The sequence below is a fragment of the Pomacea canaliculata genome, linkage group LG8 (genome assembly GCF_003073045.1).
Source record: "Pomacea canaliculata isolate SZHN2017 linkage group LG8, ASM307304v1, whole genome shotgun sequence".
NCBI classification, from domain to species: Eukaryota; Metazoa; Mollusca; class Gastropoda; order Architaenioglossa; family Ampullariidae; genus Pomacea; species Pomacea canaliculata.
In genome coordinates, this window is record NC_037597.1 from 24,406,481 (window position 1) to 24,412,740 (window position 6,260).

Below are 6,260 nucleotides of genomic sequence, written 5' to 3' on the forward strand. Positions count from 1 at the left end.
GACTAGGGTGAACTAATCATGATTTATTTAATCGCACAGGTTACTTGTATATGATCAGAGTTCATTATAATCGTTAGAGAGTATCACAAAAAAGCAGCTACTTGATTATAATAATGAGTTTAGGGAGATGGCCAACACTTCAAGATCGTGTCTTGACCTTTCATTCTGAAACCCCAGGACTGGCTACCAAATTTAAAATATTTTTGAAAATCATATAATTAACCTAAATAAGAGGAAGATAAATGAAAATTATAATTAAAATTCAAAGTTGAGGAGAGAAACCGTTCGTACCATACTGCATTGTGAAAGTTTTACTCATTTTATTTGTCCTACTCTCACTCTGCAAATCACTCATACTTTAAGGTTCACACACTAACAACATTAAAAATAGATTAAAAACCGATTTTCTAACATTTCCAAACATTTTATTCTTTGTTAGAGGATTGCGGTGGTATGAGATGAAATTAGAACTCACACACATGAAGTTGTTTGTGGTTTGTTAAAAGAACTCAGATTGTTAAACAACCACAATCCCTTCCATCAGACTGTACATACTTGTAATCTTGGTGGCCCACAGACTAGCGACGATGTCACACACACAGATCATTGCTTTATGTCTGCCTAAAGGCTTAAAGCTAGTAACACAGTCTATTGCAACAAGCAAGGACCTAGGCTATGGTCCATAGAAGATGCAGTAATGCATGCAAGGAACATACGGGTCATTGACCTACAGGTAGCAGAGTGAAGGAGAAAAACTAAATCTTCTCCCGTGTTGTGCCAGTAAATCCTCTCAACCAGGTACGAAGAACCTTTCTTTGTTTACTCTCTTTCCCACCAACAATCGACCTTTGCTCCATGACATCAGCCATCAGTGTCCACTATCCACACTTGGCTTTCTTTGGACACATAAGGTGTGTTTCGTAATACTTTTCTAAACACTAGAACACAAGAAATTTAATTATTTATGTAGAGCCTAGGATGTGGAAGTGTATACTTCCAGACCTAGAGCTTGACTGCGGGCATTTTATGAGCTATTTACAGTTACCGCATGAGGTCATAAATGTACCTGAGTGTCTTCCAATCCAATATACAAACAATCAAGTACTCAAACGCATCGACGATCACATACCACCCTTTAGTGGCTAAGACCTACGTGGTAAACACCGAGTGTTAGCTAGTGAACTTAGAAGCCCCGAAACACGAAAGTAAAACAATTCCGTGTACATGCTTACTTACAAAATATTTAAATAAGGTTTGCTACACAATTTGTAACGGACTATTGGCAGTTGCATGTTGCTTTAGTTTTCCAGTAACTTAATTTTTATAAGAGTAAATGCATTTCATTAACCCGTTATAACCCAAATAAGTTGTCACTAAGTGTTTCTACTTTTCTTGCTTTTTCGAGACAAGAACTCAAAGGTATCGAAGAGCACACGTATATTTCTAATTTTTCACATAGACACAATATGCAGATATTGTGAATACCATTTATACATCAGGTTGACTGGTTTCAATTTCTCTTTTTTAGGGCATAGGTCACGCATCGTGTACCCTGCGTCCGTACCACCCACGTGACCCTAGTGACACGACGCTGACCTCCCTAACCCCACGCCATTCTGTTCGCTATTTTTCTGAATTTTTTTTTTAGCTTGCCAGTAATCTCACAATACTTCATTTCAATTTCGATTGGGTTCCATTTTCTAAATAACATTTTATTTAGTTGCTCTAGAAAGTGAGCAGATCATTTTCAACCCCTTACGAAAGCGTGATGACATGATGATGTAGACGAAGAAGTTGGTGGAGGAGTTGAGTACAGAAAAAATAATGCTTCCCGCGTGGGTGGCGAGAAACAAGTTGCACTGGGCGCCATCTGCTCGGAATTCTGGGACAGTGAATCGTGTCAAGGACAAGACAACATTCGGAACAGTGCACAGTAGATAGATGGAGGACACAGCCACTAGCATCCTCATCAGCACCGCCTGACCTTTCATGTACGAGCTGCGAGTGAGATGACAACCAAGCAAATACAAAATAAATAATTCGTTCAGACTAAATATTTACTTTGAAATGATTTTACAAATATCATCAATATAAAAGTAACGGTTTCTAATGATGTTTACAAAGTTCTATGAGCTATATATTCTGTAAAGGGGGAGTGAAGTCCAGTACATTAAACACTCACCGAGTTAGAAAAATTAGAGAATTCAGTCAAGGATCTTCTGATGTTATGGTTGCAATTATTTACATCTGCCGCTTACATTTCTGATACTGTCAACTCTAAAACTCTAGCTGCCCAACATTCTTTTGACTAGCTTCACAAAAAGCTTTTCAGTCTCTCAACTATACGAGCTTGCTATACCTTGAGGGATTAACTTTTTTCATTGATAATGATTTTTTCCTAAAAGATGACTTTTCCCTTAACAAAAATTACATTATAAATATTAAAAAATAGTTTAAAATGGATCAGTTTTTTTTACTGAATTTACTTAGCTCAACCAAGCTATAAAGATGAGAAAAATTATCAAGTGCTACCTGGATGTTGCTTTTCTCCAAGCTAACGCGTGGCGCAACTCAACCACAGTGATGACTGTCGCTATAAGAACAACAATAAAACAAAGTAAAGAAACGATGGATAGAACAATGTTCTCGATAATTCTGAAGATATCATGACTAAGGTAAAGCTCGGTGTTTGTCGTAGCGACAATATTTTCTCCAGTCACCGGATCCTTGAGGTATATTATCTTCTCTTTGATGGCATACACACTACACATCCCGTGTGTCAGTAAAAATGTCATGGCGAGGATGATGGCCATGGTCTTGGTGCTGATGAGTGTGGCGGCCTTCATGGGGAACATGACACACACGCACCGCTCTACGGCGATGATCATCGTCACACACCCGGACAGGTAAAAGAACCCATAAGTCACATTTATAGATCGAATTAGTAAAGTAAATTTCAAAAACAGTCTCTGACTGATCATAGTAGTTTGCATAAAGCAATATAAAACCGATATAAATTGACCTGTGACATACAGAAGGTCAACGAAGGCGAGACAGAAGAGACAGAGGTTCATCCGGTCTCGCAGTCCCTGACGATAGAAGACGATCATGTTGATGATGCCAGTGGGTGCTCCGATAAAGAAACAAGAGGGTACAAACCCGCAGTGTATCGACCTGTCAATCTCCATCAAAGTATCGAAGTTCAGAAGACTGTCAGGATGATTCCAGCAGCTGTAATCGCGATTTGTTTCAGGCGTGTTTAAGGTGACAGACAGGTTAGTGAACATAGTGGTCGGGACATCCCTCTGAACAGAAGTGGCACACGAGGGCGACAGAGTTATCTTTGTAGTAACATAACCACAGGACATCTTTGTAAGAGTAATAAGACTGATATCATTACATTGTAATGGCTGAGACAAGTGATGACAAGATAAAGCACGATAGATTGGTTCGAAACTTCTGGTCGCCTTTTATGTCCTGCACAGAAGGAAGGTTTTGTAACATCTTAAGTGTGTGTGGTCGACCTCGTGTGTGTACTTTAAGGTGCGCATGTGTGTTTTTCAGGAAACACAAGTACACCTCAAGAAATACACACCATTTTCCTATTTGAGTAAAGAATTAATAAGACTATAATCCTTGCCATGAGTGTGAATACAAAACTTTTAATAACAAAATTACATATTGATTGTAAGAAAGGTTTTGTCAAAAGCTCCTAATTTTTAGAATTTTTCCAAATTTGCTTAGTATTTACTTATTTAAAATCATGATATTATAACTGCCGTATTGATGATGAATTTTACACTTTTTCACTACATAATTACAAATGTAAATACGATAATGCTTTGTCAAACGCTCATATATTTTACCTTGTTGTTTGTAATCTGTTTCCACTTGAACAAATCGAAAAATATTACAGTATGACGAAGTTGTGTATCAATTAATAGTCTCTCTGATTTTTTAAAAATTATTTGCTTACATTTTAACGAGTTGTATGACATTATTGGTGCTATATAAATATATATGAGAGAGAAATTCATAGATTGTGCGAGGTATATTAGAGGAAAGTAAAAGAATTTGTAGTTCGAGATTGCGTGCTAATGTCTGGCTGCGAAGTGTGCTTTGATCACCTTGTTGGTGACTAGATGGTGAGTACACCCAGTCAGTGCTGACAAGGCCAAGACTTTACCCTTAAATAACAAAATCGTGTGTCTGTCGTTTCTTTGATTCATTTTGTTGTGGTTGACCTTTCATTGGTGAGCTTGTGGATGTCATCCGTATATGGGATGGACCCAGCCTCGGACAGTCTGTGGTAAACTCCTGAGCGGTGGTAGGCAAGTCCGGTACAGTAAGTTCAGGCATCAGTCACCTACGGTCCAGAATTGTGCATCTAGAAGAGGATTTCGATCAAACGAACAGACAGCTTGAAGAAACAACGAGGACAGCCATGTTTTCAATGAAGACAGTTTTAAATTCTATGAATTACAGGAATTGGACAAACAAACATTCTTCATTTGTGCTCAGAAGGTAGTGGACGTTTTACATAACACTATTCCAGATATAAAGTCTGGGCAATATCTGAACACTATCCCACTATACAGACAAAATGAAGAATAAAACGCAAAGCGAACTCTTGTGTTGACGGAGGTACAAATGCTTTATGGTTTGCTGTGTTTTCAGTTTATTGGTTGTAAATCGTGGAAAATGAAGGTCAAGAACTTGTGCCAAATAATAACAAGTAACAATTTAAGAAATTGCAAGTTTATTGTTCATTGTAAGAATTTTATAGCTGTTCCTGAAATAAAACTTTTGAATGACTGGTCGAGATCCGATAGCTTACAACTCCATGATTGGCTAAGAGTTGGTCTCGGGCAGTCCAGCAGTCCAGAGAGATACGACCGTGCTTTGACAACTGCTTATTTACCCGACTTCACTGTTAAACATCATACAGTGGATGCTTTAGAGGGCTGGGGAACAGACAGACGTTCTCTTCTTCATTCGCCGACCTTGGGGTTGAACTTTAACCTCTCACAGGTTGACCCAAGTCTCGGTTTGCGTGGTTCTTAGTTTTTCCTGACGACAGCTGACAGTCTTCACAGTCCCTTGTCCCATTCCGTCGAGAGTCTCAACCCAAGTGTTGCGACATTTTGGGGACTCACTGCCCTCCTATTATAATAATTAGCCAGCAGGGACAGAGGGAAGACCACCAAACCCTTGCCCATTGGCTACCCCTAGCCCCGCCTACAGGTAGCAGAAAGACTTATTCTTCTCTCGTTTAATGCCAGTAAATCCAAGTACGAAGAGCCCTTGCATGTTTACTCTCTTTCCCACTCACAAATGTGACCTTTGCCCCATGACATCAGACGTCAATGTGTCCGATGTCCACGCTTGGCTTTGTCTGACCTCGAGAGCGTGTGTGTTAAATAATAATTGTAAAACAAATGGAAAACAAACCCATTTAGTTGTCTCTGTCTCGTTGCTTCCTAACTACAGCCTGACTGGATTTTATGACTTATTTACAGTTACCGCATGGCATAATAAATAGACCTGAGTGTCCTCCAAACCAATATACAAATACCTAAGTACTCGCCATCCACGATCACACACTACCCGTTGGTAGGTTACGACCTACCTTGTAAACACCGAGTTGTTAGCAAGTAAACTCAAAAAATCTTTTATCAAACAGTTGTATGTTGTTTACATTCCTTGATAATCTCCAAAACTTTTTTTTGAAAGACTGAATGCAGTTTATTAAGAGATACTATTCATACTAACGACAATTTATTGTCGGTTGGCAAAATGCATGCCTGTAAACATCGAAGGAGTTTATAAATAAATTCGTTAATTGATCAAGGCAGTATTGTTATATTCTTAATTCTTAATTTTGTCTGCGGCCTTCACTTACATGCTTGTCTCCAAAAATATTGTGTAGCTATCTTTAATAAAATGCTATTAATAGTTGTATGTTGTTTTACTTTTCAGTAATCAGTCAATAAGTTAATTTAATTTTTTTATTTGGGTCTGATGCATTATTTCCACCAATTTCAATTTTACTTCGCTTCCCTAGAAGGGGAACAGATATGAAAAGTCATTTTCACCTCTTGGCGAAAGCGTGATGACATGATGATGTAGACGAAGAAGTTGATGGACGAGTTGATGACAGCGAAAAGAATGTTTCCCACGTGGGTGGCGAGAAAGAGGTTGCACTGGGCGCCATCTGCCCGGAACTCCGGGACAGTGAATCGTGTCAAGGACAAGACAAC